The sequence below is a fragment of the Chiloscyllium plagiosum genome, unplaced genomic scaffold (genome assembly GCF_037043375.1).
Source record: "Chiloscyllium plagiosum isolate Xiang-an unplaced genomic scaffold, Cpla_swu_hap1 HiC_scaffold_14, whole genome shotgun sequence".
In the NCBI taxonomy this organism is placed as follows: Eukaryota; Metazoa; Chordata; class Chondrichthyes; order Orectolobiformes; family Hemiscylliidae; genus Chiloscyllium; species Chiloscyllium plagiosum.
In genome coordinates, this window is record NW_028270152.1 from 12,312,754 (window position 1) to 12,327,326 (window position 14,573).

Below are 14,573 nucleotides of genomic sequence, written 5' to 3' on the forward strand. Positions count from 1 at the left end.
TGGTTCAATCCCGGGTTTGGGCAAGTGCAGGACTGCTTGCGCGCTCCCTCCTTTGTTTAGCTGTGATGGAGGCGAGTGAGTAAATGTGAAGCTCTGCACCTTTCCTTGCTGGCGCAAGGGTGGTTTGGATTGCTTCTCACCCTCCTTCTGCATGGTGCTCCTGCAGCGATGCTGTGCCTTTTGCTTCCAGTCTCATGGCACATTTCTTCTCATTGGCTCCGTAACGAGCATTCCAAAACAGTCAAATAATCAAATGGACAAACCCTCAATCCTGCACCAATTCAAATTCTCCTACTGTTCATTGACCAACATCTGCGAACGCACAAAACAGTCTTTGAGTCAGCAACGCGTACATGGTGGCCTTTGCACTCTCTCTATCAAACACTCCCTCGCTCATAAGCTTGCTGACGGCCAGCTGTTCCAGCTTGCAAAAACTGGTGATCCCTGATCGCAATGGAAAGGTTGCAGGAGAGATGCTGACATGCGCATGGCCGCCTGACTTTAGGTTGATTTGAGCGTTCCAGAGGTGCGCCTCAGGAAATCGCTTTGGACTGTCCTTGTTTTCGACACAAGCGGTCACTTCAGAAATGATCGTGCAGAATGACGATGGAAAAGTATTCACAAACAGACTCGGTCGGGTAAACAGTCAGTGACTTGCATGCCGCTTTGGAGATGGTTGCAGAGAACTTGGGAATCCTCAAGCCTGCAGAGTAATAACTGAAGGTTTTAACAGTGGACGGACTGAAGCCGGAGCAGAGGCGATTTGTTCAAATTGTTCCGGTGCATCGGGTTGCTTGCAAAGCAGCTTAGACTGATACTGACCATTTGCAGACGGATGGCATCACGTGCAGCATTTCGAGAGGTAGAGGAGAGATGGGGTGAAGCTGGCGAGACATGTTGACGGTGAACGGAGCACGACGTGGAACTTGTCGAGGACTGGAGGGACCAGTTCCTCGTTGTGCATTTGACGAGCGGGTTGACCAGAGCCAAGCAGTCAACTTCAGAAATGATTGTGCAGAATGAACGACAGTGTAGATATAGACGGTATAAAGAGGCAGCGGCCGAAGCGAACTGTCCGCCGAGAAAACAGGGTGGGAAATTTTGCCGGAAGAAGTTGATGTTGTGAGGAGATTTGGAACAAATACGCTGGGCAAATCCCAAGTGAATGTGGCCGCGAGCAAAGTGCTTGAGCGCGCTGAGCTGGCAGCAGCTGCCGAAATAGCTCAGTTGGGAGAGCGTTAGACTGAAGATCTAAAGGTCCCTGGTTCAATCCCGGGTTTCGGCAAGTGCAGGACTGCTTGCGCGCTCCCTCCTTTGTTTAGCTGTGATGGAGGCGAGTGGGTAAATGTGAAGCTCTGCACCTTTCCCTGCTGGCGCAAGGGTGGTTTGGATTGCTTCTCACCCTCCTTCTGCATGGTGCTCCTGCAGCGATGCTGTGCCTTTTGCTTCCAGTCTCATGGCACATTTCTTCTCATTGGCTCCGTAACGAGCATTCCAAAACAGTCAAGTAATCAAATGGACAAACCCTCAATCCTGCACCAATTCAAATTCTCCTACTGTTCATTGACCAACATCTGCGAACGCACAAAACAGTTTTTGAGTCAGCAACGCGTACATGGTGGCCTTTGCACTCTCTCTATCAAACACTCCCTCGCTCATAAGCTTGCTGACGGCCAGCTGTTCCAGCTTGCAAAAACTGGTGATCCCTGATCGCAATGGAAAGGTTGCAGGAGAGATGCTGACATGCGCATGGCCGCCTGACTTTAGGTTGATTTGAGCGTTCCAGAGGTGCGCCTCAGGAAATCGCTTTGGACTGTCCTTGTTTTCGACACAAGCGGTCACTTCAAAAATGATCGTGCAGAATGACGATGGAAAAGTATTCACAAACAGACTCGGTCGGGTAAACAGTCAGTGACTTGCATGCCGCTTTGGAGATGGTTGCAGAGAACTTGGGAATCCTCAAGCCTGCAGAGTAATAACTGAAGGTTTTAACAGTGGACGGACTGAAGCCGGAGCAGAGGCGATTTGTTCAAATTGTTCCGGTGCATCGGGTTGCTTGCAAAGCAGCTTAGACTGATACTGACCATTTGCAGACGGATGGCATCACGTGCAGCATTTCGAGAGGTAGAGGAGAGATGGGGTGAAGCTGGCGAGACATGTTGACGGTGAACGGAGCACGACGTGGAACTTGTCGAGGACTGGAGGGACCAGTTCCTCGTTGTGCATTTGACGAGCGAGTTGACCAGAGCCAAGCAGTCAACTTCTGAAATGATTGTGCAGAATGAACGACAGTGTAGATATAGACGGTATAAAGAGGCAGCGGCCGAAGCGAACTGTCCGCCGAGAAAACAGGGTGGGAAATTTTGCCGGAAGAAGTTGATGTTGTGAGGAGATTTGGAACAAATACGCTGGGCAAATCCCAAGTGAATGTGGCCGCGAGCAAAGTGCCTGAGCGCGCTGAGCTGGCAGCAGCTGCCGAAATACCTCAGTTGGGAGAGCGTTAGACCGAAGATCTAAAGGTCCCTGGTTCAATCCCGGGTTTCGGCAAGTGCAGGATTGCTTGCGCGCTCCCTCCTTTGTTTAGCTGTGATGGAGGCGAGTGAGTAAATGTGAAGCTCTGCACCTTTCCTTGCTGGCGCAAGGGTGGTTTGGATTGCTTCTCACCCTCCTTCTGCATGGTGCTCCTGCAGCGATGCTGTGCCTTTTGCTTCCAGTCTCATGGCACATTTCTTCTCATTGGCTCCGTAACGAGCATTCCAAAACAGTCAAATAATCAAATGGACAAACCCTCAATCCTGCACCAATTCAAATTCTCCTACTGTTCATTGACCGACATCTGCGAACGCACAAAACAGTCTTTGAGTCAGCAACGCGTACATGGTGGCCTTTGCACTCTCTCTATCAAACACTCCCTCGCTCATAAGCTTGCTGACGGCCAGCTGTTCCAGCTTGCAAAAACTGGTGATCCCTGATCGCAATGGAAAGGTTGCAGGAGAGATGCTGACATGCGCATGGCCGCCTGACTTTAGGTTGATTTGAGCGTTCCAGAGGTGCGCCTCAGGAAATCGCTTTGGACTGTCCTTGTTTTCGACACAAGCGGTCACTTCAGAAATGATCGTGCAGAATGACGATGGAAAAGTATTCACAAACAGACTCGGTCGGGTAAACAGTCAGTGACTTGCATGCCGCTTTGGAGATGGTTGCAGAGAACTTGGGAATCCTCAAGCCTGCAGAGTAATAACTGAAGGTTTTAACAGTGGACGGACTGAAGCCGGAGCAGAGGCGATTTGTTCAAATTGTTCCGGTGCATCGGGTTGCTTGCAAAGCAGCTTAGACTGATACTGACCATTTGCAGACGGATGGCATCACGTGCAGCATTTCGAGAGGTAGAGGAGAGATGGGGTGAAGCTGGCGAGACATGTTGACGGTGAACGGAGCACGACGTGGAACTTGTCGAGGACTGGAGGGACCAGTTCCTCGTTGTTCATTTGACGAGCGAGATGTCCAGAGCCATGCAGTCAACTTCTGAAATGATTGTGCAGAATGAACGACAGTGTAGATATAGACGGTATAAAGAGGCAGCGGCCGAAGCGAACTGTCCGCCGAGAAAACAGGGTGGGAAATTTTGCCGGAAGAAGTTGATGTTGTGAGGAGATTTGGAACAAATACGCTGGGCAAATCCCAAGTGAATGTGGCCGCGAGCAAAGTGCCTGAGCGCGCTGAGCTGGCAGCAGCTGCCGAAATACCTCAGTTGGGAGAGCGTTAGACCGAAGATCTAAAGGTCCCTGGTTCAATCCCGGGTTTCGGCAAGTGCAGGATTGCTTGCGCGCTCCCTCCTTTGTTTAGCTGTGATGGAGGCGAGTGAGTAAATGTGAAGCTCTGCACCTTTCCTTGCTGGCGCAAGGGTGGTTTGGATTGCTTCTCACCCTCCTTCTGCATGGTGCTCCTGCAGCGATGCTGTGCCTTTTGCTTCCAGTCTCATGGCACATTTCTTCTCATTGGCTCCGTAACGAGCATTCCAAAACAGTCAAATAATCAAATGGACAAACCCTCAATCCTGCACCAATTCAAATTCTCCTACTGTTCATTGACCGACATCTGCGAACGCACAAAACAGTCTTTGAGTCAGCAACGCGTACATGGTGGCCTTTGCACTCTCTCTATCAAACACTCCCTCGCTCATAAGCTTGCTGACGGCCAGCTGTTCCAGCTTGCAAAAACTGGTGATCCCTGATCGCAATGGAAAGGTTGCAGGAGAGATGCTGACATGCGCATGGCCGCCTGACTTTAGGTTGATTTGAGCGTTCCAGAGGTGCGCCTCAGGAAATCGCTTTGGACTGTCCTTGTTTTCGACACAAGCGGTCACTTCAGAAATGATCGTGCAGAATGACGATGGAAAAGTATTCACAAACAGACTCGGTCGGGTAAACAGTCAGTGACTTGCATGCCGCTTTGGAGATGGTTGCAGAGAACTTGGGAATCCTCAAGCCTGCAGAGTAATAACTGAAGGTTTTAACAGTGGACGGACTGAAGCCGGAGCAGAGGCGATTTGTTCAAATTGTTCCGGTGCATCGGGTTGCTTGCAAAGCAGCTTAGACTGATACTGACCATTTGCAGACGGATGGCATCACGTGCAGCATTTCGAGAGGTAGAGGAGAGATGGGGTGAAGCTGGCGAGACATGTTGACGGTGAACGGAGCACGACGTGGAACTTGTCGAGGACTGGAGGGACCAGTTCCTCGTTGTTCATTTGACGAGCGAGATGTCCAGAGCCATGCAGTCAACTTCAGAAATGATTGTGCAGAATGAACGACAGTGTAGATATAGACGGTATAAAGAGGCAGCGGCCGAAGCGAACTGTCCGCCGAGAAAACAGGGTGGGAAATTTTGCCGGAAGAAGTTGATGTTGTGAGGAGATTTGGAACAAATACGCTGGGCAAATCCCAAGTGAATGTGGCCGCGAGCAAAGTGCCTGAGCGCACAGAGCAGCAGCAGCTGCCGAAATAGCTCAGTTGGGAGAGCGTTAGACTGAAGATCTAAAGGTCCCTGGTTCAATCCCGGGTTTCGGCAAGTGCAGGACTGCTTGCGCGCTCCCTCCTTTGTTTAGCTGTGATGGAGGCGAGTGAGTAAATGTGAAGCTCTGCACCTTTCCTTGCTGGCGCAAGGGTGGTTTGGATTGCTTCTCACCCTCCTTCGCATGGTGCTCCTGCAGCGATGCTGTGCCTTTTGCTTCCAGTCTCATGGCACATTTCTTCTCATTGGCTCCGTAACGAGCATTCCAAAACAGTCAAATAATCAAATGGACAAACCCTCAATCCTGCACCAATTCAAATTCTCCTACTGTTCGTTGACCAACATCTGCAAACGCACAAAACAGTCTTTGAGTCAGCAACGCGTACATGGTGGCCTTTGCACTCTCTCTATCAAACACTCCCTCGCTCATAAGCTTGCTGACGGCCAGCTGTTCCAGCTTGCAAAAACTGGTGATCCCTGATCGCAATGGAAAGGTTGCAGGAGAGATGCTGACATGCGCATGGCCGCCTGACTTTAGGTTGATTTGAGCGTTCCAGAGGTGCGCCTCAGGAAATCGCTTTGGACTGTCCTTGTTTTCGACACAAGCGGTCACTTCAAAAATGATCGTGCAGAATGACGATGGAAAAGTATTCACAAACAGACTCGGTCGGGTAAACAGTCAGTGACTTGCATGCCGCTTTGGAGATGGTTGCAGAGAACTTGGGAATCCTCAAGCCTGCAGAGTAATAACTGAAGGTTTTAACAGTGGACGGACTGAAGCCGGAGCAGAGGCGATTTGTTCAAATTGTTCCGGTGCATCGGGTTGCTTGCAAAGCAGCTTAGACTGATACTGACCATTTGCAGACGGATGGCATCACGTGCAGCATTTCGAGAGGTAGAGGAGAGATGGGGTGAAGCTGGCGAGACATGTTGACGGTGAACGGAGCACGACGTGGAACTTGTCGAGGACTGGAGGGACCAGTTCCTCGTTGTGCATTTGACGAGCGAGTTGACCAGAGCCAAGCAGTCAACTTCTGAAATGATTGTGCAGAATGAACGACAGTGTAGATATAGACGGTATAAAGAGGCAGCGGCCGAAGCGAACTGTCCGCCGAGAAAACAGGGTGGGAAATTTTGCCGGAAGAAGTTGATGTTGTGAGGAGATTTGGAACAAATACGCTGGGCAAATCCCAAGTGAATGTGGCCGCGAGCAAAGTGCCTGAGCGCGCTGAGCTGGCAGCAGCTGCCGAAATACCTCAGTTGGGAGAGCGTTAGACCGAAGATCTAAAGGTCCCTGGTTCAATCCCGGGTTTCGGCAAGTGCAGGATTGCTTGCGCGCTCCCTCCTTTGTTTAGCTGTGATGGAGGCGAGTGAGGAAATGTGAAGCTCTGCACCTTTCCTTGCTGGCGCAAGGGTGGTTTGGATTGCTTCTCACCCTCCTTCTGCATGGTGCTCCTGCAGCGATGCTGTGCCTTTTGCTTCCAGTCTCATGGCACATTTCTTCTCATTGGCTCCGTAACGAGCATTCCAAAACAGTCAAATAATCAAATGGACAAACCCTCAATCCTGCACCAATTCAAATTCTCCTACTGTTCATTGACCGACATCTGCGAACGCACAAAACAGTCTTTGAGTCAGCAACGCGTACATGGTGGCCTTTGCACTCTCTCTATCAAACACTCCCTCGCTCATAAGCTTGCTGACGGCCAGCTGTTCCAGCTTGCAAAAACTGGTGATCCCTGATCGCAATGGAAAGGTTGCAGGAGAGATGCTGACATGCGCATGGCCGCCTGACTTTAGGTTGATTTGAGCGTTCCAGAGGTGCGCCTCAGGAAATCGCTTTGGACTGTCCTTGTTTTCGACACAAGCGGTCACTTCAGAAATGATCGTGCAGAATGACGATGGAAAAGTATTCACAAACAGACTCGGTCGGGTAAACAGTCAGTGACTTGCATGCCGCTTTGGAGATGGTTGCAGAGAACTTGGGAATCCTCAAGCCTGCAGAGTAATAACTGAAGGTTTTAACAGTGGACGGACTGAAGCCGGAGCAGAGGCGATTTGTTCAAATTGTTCCGGTGCATCGGGTTGCTTGCAAAGCAGCTTAGACTGATACTGACCATTTGCAGACGGATGGCATCACGTGCAGCATTTCGAGAGGTAGAGGAGAGATGGGGTGAAGCTGGCGAGACATGTTGACGGTGAACGGAGCACAACGTGGAACTTGTCGAGGACTGGAGGGACCAGTTCCTCGTTGTGCATTTGACGAGCGAGTTGACCAGAGCCAAGCAGTCAACTTCTGAAATGATTGTGCAGAATGAACGACAGTGTAGATATAGACGGTATAAAGAGGCAGCGGCCGAAGCGAACTGTCCGCCGAGAAAACAGGGTGGGAAATTTTGCCGGAAGAAGTTGATGTTGTGAGGAGATTTGGAACAAATACGCTGGGCAAATCCCAAGTGAATGTGGCCGCGAGCAAAGTGCCTGAGCGCGCTGAGCTGGCAGCAGCTGCCGAAATAGCTCAGTTGGGAGAGCGTTAGACTGAAGATCTAAAGGTCCCTGGTTCAATCCCGGGTTTGGGCAAGTGCAGGACTGCTTGCGCGCTCCCTCCTTTGTTTAGCTGTGATGGAGGCGAGTGAGTAAATGTGAAGCTCTGCACCTTTCCTTGCTGGCGCAAGGGTGGTTTGGATTGCTTCTCACCCTCCTTCTGCATGGTGCTCCTGCAGCGATGCTGTGCCTTTTGCTTCCAGTCTCATGGCACATTTCTTCTCATTGGCTCCGTAACGAGCATTCCAAAACAGTCAAATAATCAAATGGACAAACCCTCAATCCTGCACCAATTCAAATTCTCCTACTGTTCATTGACCAACATCTGCGAACGCACAAAACAGTCTTTGAGTCAGCAACGCGTACATGGTGGCCTTTGCACTCTCTCTATCAAACACTCCCTCGCTCATAAGCTTGCTGACGGCCAGCTGTTCCAGCTTGCAAAAACTGGTGATCCCTGATCGCAATGGAAAGGTTGCAGGAGAGATGCTGACATGCGCATGGCCGCCTGACTTTAGGTTGATTTCAGCGTTCCAGAGGTGCGCCTCAGGAAATCGCTTTGGACTGTCCTTGTTTTCGACACAAGCGGTCACTTCAGAAATGATCGTGCAGAATGACGATGGAAAAGTATTCACAAACAGACTCGGTCGGGTAAACAGTCAGTGACTTGCATGCCGCTTTGGAGATGGTTGCAGAGAACTTGGGAATCCTCAAGCCTGCAGAGTAATAACTGAAGGTTTTAACAGTGGACGGACTGAAGCCGGAGCAGAGGCGATTTGTTCAAATTGTTCCGGTGCATCGGGTTGCTTGCAAAGCAGCTTAGACTGATACTGACCATTTGCAGACGGATGGCATCACGTGCAGCATTTCGAGAGGTAGAGGAGAGATGGGGTGAAGCTGGCGAGACATGTTGACGGTGAATGGAGCACGACGTGGAACTTGTCGAGGACTGGAGGGACCAGTTCCTCGTTGTGCATTTGACGAGCGAGTTGACCAGAGCCAAGCAGTCAACTTCTGAAATGATTGTGCAGAATGAACGACAGTGTAGATATAGACGGTATAAAGAGGCAGCGGCCGAAGCGAACTGTCCGCCAAGAAAACAGGGTGGGAAATTTTGCCGGAAGAAGTTGATGTTGTGAGGAGATTTGGAACAAATACGCTGGGCAAATCCCAAGTGAATGTGGCCGCGAGCAAAGTGCCTGAGCGCGCTGAGCTGGCAGCAGCTGCCGAAATAGCTCAGTTGGGAGAGCGTTAGACCGAAAATCTAAAGGTCCCTGGTTCAATCCCGGGTTTCGGCAAGTGCAGGATTGCTTGCGTGCTCCCTCCTTTGTTTAGCTGTGATGGAAGCGAGTGAGTAAATGTGAAGCTCTGCACCTTTCCTTGCTGGCGCAAGGGTGGTTTGGATTGCTTCTCACCCTCCTTCTGCATGGTGCTCCTGCAGCGATGCTGTGCCTTTTGCTTCCAGTCTCATGGCACATTTCTTCTCATTGGCTCCGTAACGAGCATTCCAAAACAGTCAAATAATCAAATGGACAAACCCTCAATCCTGCACCAATTCAAATTCTCCTACTGTTCATTGACCAACATCTGCGAACGCACAAAACAGTCTTTGAGTCAGCAACGCGTACATGGTGGCCTTTGCACTCTCTCTATCAAACACTCCCTCGCTCATAAGCTTGCTGACGGCCAGCTGTTCCAGCTTGCAAAAACTGGTGATCCCTGATCGCAATGGAAAGGTTGCAGGAGAGATGCTGACATGCGCATGGCCGCCTGACTTTAGGTTGATTTGAGCGTTCCAGAGGTGCGCCTCAGGAAATCGCTTTGGACTGTCCTTGTTTTCGACACAAGCGGTCACTTCAGAAATGATCGTGCAGAATGACGATGGAAAAGTATTCACAAACAGACTCGGTCGGGTAAACAGTCAGTGACTTGCATGCCGCTTTGGAGATGGTTGCAGAGAACTTGGGAATCCTCAAGCCTGCAGAGTAATAACTGAAGGTTTTAACAGTGGACGGACTGAAGCCGGAGCAGAGGCGATTTGTTCAAATTGTTCCGGTGCATCGGGTTGCTTGCAAAGCAGCTTAGACTGATACTGACCATTTGCAGACGGATGGCATCACGTGCAGCATTTCGAGAGGTAGAGGAGAGATGGGGTGAAGCTGGCGAGACATGTTGACGGTGAACGGAGCACGACGTGGAACTTGTCGAGGACTGGAGGGACCAGTTCCTCGTTGTTCATTTGACGAGCGAGATGTCCAGAGCCATGCAGTCAACTTCTGAAATGATTGTGCAGAATGAACGACAGTGTAGATATAGACGGTATAAAGAGGCAGCGGCCGAAGCGAACTGTCCGCCGAGAAAACAGGGTGGGAAATTTTGCCGGAAGAAGTTGATGTTGTGAGGAGATTTGGAACAAATACGCTGGGCAAATCCCAAGTGAATGTGGCCGCGAGCAAAGTGCCTGAGCGCGCTGAGCTGGCAGCAGCTGCCGAAATACCTCAGTTGGGAGAGCGTTAGACCGAAGATCTAAAGGTCCCTGGTTCAATCCCGGGTTTCGGCAAGTGCAGGATTGCTTGCGCGCTCCCTCCTTTGTTTAGCTGTGATGGAGGCGAGTGAGTAAATGTGAAGCTCTGCACCTTTCCTTGCTGGCGCAAGGGTGGTTTGGATTGCTTCTCACCCTCCTTCTGCATGGTGCTCCTGCAGCGATGCTGTGCCTTTTGCTTCCAGTCTCATGGCACATTTCTTCTCATTGGCTCCGTAACGAGCATTCCAAAACAGTCAAATAATCAAATGGACAAACCCTCAATCCTGCACCAATTCAAATTCTCCTACTGTTCATTGACCGACATCTGCGAACGCACAAAACAGTCTTTGAGTCAGCAACGCGTACATGGTGGCCTTTGCACTCTCTCTATCAAACACTCCCTCGCTCATAAGCTTGCTGACGGCCAGCTGTTCCAGCTTGCAAAAACTGGTGATCCCTGATCGCAATGGAAAGGTTGCAGGAGAGATGCTGACATGCGCATGGCCGCCTGACTTTAGGTTGATTTGAGCGTTCCAGAGGTGCGCCTCAGGAAATCGCTTTGGACTGTCCTTGTTTTCGACACAAGCGGTCACTTCAGAAATGATCGTGCAGAATGACGATGGAAAAGTATTCACAAACAGACTCGGTCGGGTAAACAGTCAGTGACTTGCATGCCGCTTTGGAGATGGTTGCAGAGAACTTGGGAATCCTCAAGCCTGCAGAGTAATAACTGAAGGTTTTAACAGTGGACGGACTGAAGCCGGAGCAGAGGCGATTTGTTCAAATTGTTCCGGTGCATCGGGTTGCTTGCAAAGCAGCTTAGACTGATACTGACCATTTGCAGACGGATGGCATCACGTGCAGCATTTCGAGAGGTAGAGGAGAGATGGGGTGAAGCTGGCGAGACATGTTGACGGTGAACGGAGCACGACGTGGAACTTGTCGAGGACTGGAGGGACCAGTTCCTCGTTGTGCATTTGACGAGCGAGTTGACCAGAGCCAAGCAGTCAACTTCTGAAATGATTGTGCAGAATGAACGACAGTGTAGATATAGACGGTATAAAGAGGCAGCGGCCGAAGCGAACTGTCCGCCGAGAAAACAGGGTGGGAAATTTTGCCGGAAGAAGTTGATGTTGTGAGGAGATTTGGAACAAATACGCTGGGCAAATCCCAAGTGAATGTGGCCGCGAGCAAAGTGCCTGAGCGCGCTGAGCTGGCAGCAGCTGCCGAAATAGCTCAGTTGGGAGAGCGTTAGACTGAAGATCTAAAGGTCCCTGGTTCAATCCCGGGTTTGGGCAAGTGCAGGACTGCTTGCGCGCTCCCTCCTTTGTTTAGCTGTGATGGAGGCGAGTGAGTAAATGTGAAGCTCTGCACCTTTCCTTGCTGGCGCAAGGGTGGTTTGGATTGCTTCTCACCCTCCTTCTGCATGGTGCTCCTGCAGCGATGCTGTGCCTTTTGCTTCCAGTCTCATGGCACATTTCTTCTCATTGGCTCCGTAACGAGCATTCCAAAACAGTCAAATAATCAAATGGACAAACCCTCAATCCTGCACCAATTCAAATTCTCCTACTGTTCATTGACCAACATCTGCGAACGCACAAAACAGTCTTTGAGTCAGCAACGCGTACATGGTGGCCTTTGCACTCTCTCTATCAAACACTCCCTCGCTCATAAGCTTGCTGACGGCCAGCTGTTCCAGCTTGCAAAAACTGGTGATCCCTGATCGCAATGGAAAGGTTGCAGGAGAGATGCTGACATGCGCATGGCCGCCTGACTTTAGGTTGATTTGAGCGTTCCAGAGGTGCGCCTCAGGAAATCGCTTTGGACTGTCCTTGTTTTCGACACAAGCGGTCACTTCAGAAATGATCGTGCAGAATGACGATGGAAAAGTATTCACAAACAGACTCGGTCGGGTAAACAGTCAGTGACTTGCATGCCGCTTTGGAGATGGTTGCAGAGAACTTGGGAATCCTCAAGCCTGCAGAGTAATAACTGAAGGTTTTAACAGTGGACGGACTGAAGCCGGAGCAGAGGCGATTTGTTCAAATTGTTCCGGTGCATCGGGTTGCTTGCAAAGCAGCTTAGACTGATACTGACCATTTGCAGACGGATGGCATCACGTGCAGCATTTCGAGAGGTAGAGGAGAGATGGGGTGAAGCTGGCGAGACATGTTGACGGTGAATGGAGCACGACGTGGAACTTGTCGAGGACTGGAGGGACCAGTTCCTCGTTGTGCATTTGACGAGCGAGTTGACCAGAGCCAAGCAGTCAACTTCTGAAATGATTGTGCAGAATGAACGACAGTGTAGATATAGACGGTATAAAGAGGCAGCGGCCGAAGCGAACTGTCCGCCAAGAAAACAGGGTGGGAAATTTTGCCGGAAGAAGTTGATGTTGTGAGGAGATTTGGAACAAATACGCTGGGCAAATCCCAAGTGAATGTGGCCGCGAGCAAAGTGCCTGAGCGCGCTGAGCTGGCAGCAGCTGCCGAAATAGCTCAGTTGGGAGAGCGTTAGACCGAAAATCCAAAGGTCCCTGGTTCAATCCCGGGTTTCGGCAAGTGCAGGATTGCTTGCGCGCTCCCTCCTTTGTTTAGCTGTGATGGAAGCGAGTGAGTAAATGTGAAGCTCTGCACCTTTCCTTGCTGGCGCAAGGGTGGTTTGGATTGCTTCTCACCCTCCTTCTGCATGGTGCTCCTGCAGCGATGCTGTGCCTTTTGCTTCCAGTCTCATGGCACATTTCTTCTCATTGGCTCCGTAACGAGCATTCCAAAACAGTCAAATAATCAAATGGACAAACCCTCAATCCTGCACCAATTCAAATTCTCCTACTGTTCATTGACCAACATCTGCGAACGCACAAAACAGTCTTTGAGTCAGCAACGCGTACATGGTGGCCTTTGCACTCTCTCTATCAAACACTCCCTCGCTCATAAGCTTGCTGACGGCCAGCTGTTCCAGCTTGCAAAAACTGGTGATCCCTGATCGCAATGGAAAGGTTGCAGGAGAGATGCTGACATGCGCATGGCCGCCTGACTTTAGGTTGATTTGAGCGTTCCAGAGGTGCGCCTCAGGAAATCGCTTTGGACTGTCCTTGTTTTCGACACAAGCGGTCACTTCAGAAATGATCGTGCAGAATGACGATGGAAAAGTATTCACAAACAGACTCGGTCGGGTAAACAGTCAGTGACTTGCATGCCGCTTTGGAGATGGTTGCAGAGAACTTGGGAATCCTCAAGCCTGCAGAGTAATAACTGAAGGTTTTAACTGTGGACGGACTGAAGCCGGAGCAGAGGCGATTTGTTCAAATTGTTCCGGTGCATCGGGTTGCTTGCAAAGCAGCTTAGACTGATACTGACCATTTGCAGACGGATGGCATCACGTGCAGCATTTCGAGAGGTAGAGGAGAGATGGGGTGAAGCTGGCGAGACATGTTGACGGTGAACGGAGCACGACGTGGAACTTGTCGAGGACTGGAGGGACCAGTTCCTCGTTGTGCATTTGACGAGCGGGTTGACCAGAGCCAAGCAGTCAACTTCAGAAATGATTGTGCAGAATGAACGACAGTGTAGATATAGACGGTATAAAGAGGCAGCGGCCGAAGCGAACTGTCCGCCGAGAAAACAGGGTGGGAAATTTTGCCGGAAGAAGTTGATGTTGTGAGGAGATTTGGAACAAATACGCTGGGCAAATCCCAAGTGAATGTGGCCGCGAGCAAAGTGCCTGAGCGCGCTGAGCTGGCAGCAGCTGCCGAAATAGCTCAGTTGGGAGAGCGTTAGACTGAAGATCTAAAGGTCCCTGGTTCAATCCCGGGTTTCGGCAAGTGCAGGACTGCTTGCGCGCTCCCTCCTTTGTTTAGCTGTGATGGAGGCGAGTGAGTAAATGTGAAGCTCTGCACCTTTCCCTGCTGGCGCAAGGGTGGTTTGGATTGCTTCTCACCCTCCTTCTGCATGGTGCTCCTGCAGCGATGCTGTGCCTTTTGCTTCCAGTCTCATGGCACATTTCTTCTCATTGGCTCCGTAACGAGCATTCCAAAACAGTCAAATAATCAAATGGACAAACCCTCAATCCTGCACCAATTCAAATTCTCCTACTGTTCATTGACCAACATCTGCGAACGCACAAAACAGTTTTTGAGTCAGCAACGCGTACATGGTGGCCTTTGCACTCTCTCTATCAAACACTCCCTCGCTCATAAGCTTGCTGACGGCCAGCTGTTCCAGCTTGCAAAAACTGGTGATCCCTGATCGCAATGGAAAGGTTGCAGGAGAGATGCTGACATGCGCATGGCCGCCTGACTTTAGGTTGATTTGAGCGTTCCAGAGGTGCGCCTCAGGAAATCGCTTTGGACTGTCCTTGTTTTCGACACAAGCGGTCACTTCAAAAATGATCGTGCAGAATGACGATGGAAAAGTATTCACAAACAGACTCGGTCGGGTAAACAGTCAGTGACTTGCATGCCGCTTTGGAGATGGTTGCAGAGAACTTGGGA

The 14,573-nt window shown here is 50.5% G+C and overlaps 4 non-coding genes across 4 annotated transcripts; all 4 read left to right on the forward strand.

Moving 5' to 3' along the window:
- Positions 1-1,212: 1,212 nt before the first annotated feature.
- trnaf-gaa (transfer RNA phenylalanine (anticodon GAA)) lies at positions 1,213-1,285 on the forward strand. Its single transcript has one exon. It is a non-coding gene; the product is annotated as a tRNA-Phe (tRNA).
- A 3,712-nt stretch (positions 1,286-4,997) lies between these two features.
- On the forward strand, positions 4,998-5,070 carry trnaf-gaa (transfer RNA phenylalanine (anticodon GAA)). The gene has a single exon. It is a non-coding gene; the product is annotated as a tRNA-Phe (tRNA).
- Positions 5,071-8,782: 3,712 nt separating this feature from the next.
- Positions 8,783-8,855, forward strand: trnaf-gaa (transfer RNA phenylalanine (anticodon GAA)). Its single transcript has one exon. It is a non-coding gene; the product is annotated as a tRNA-Phe (tRNA).
- A 4,975-nt stretch (positions 8,856-13,830) lies between these two features.
- trnaf-gaa (transfer RNA phenylalanine (anticodon GAA)) lies at positions 13,831-13,903 on the forward strand. Its single transcript has one exon. It is a non-coding gene; the product is annotated as a tRNA-Phe (tRNA).
- Positions 13,904-14,573: the final 670 nt, after the last annotated feature.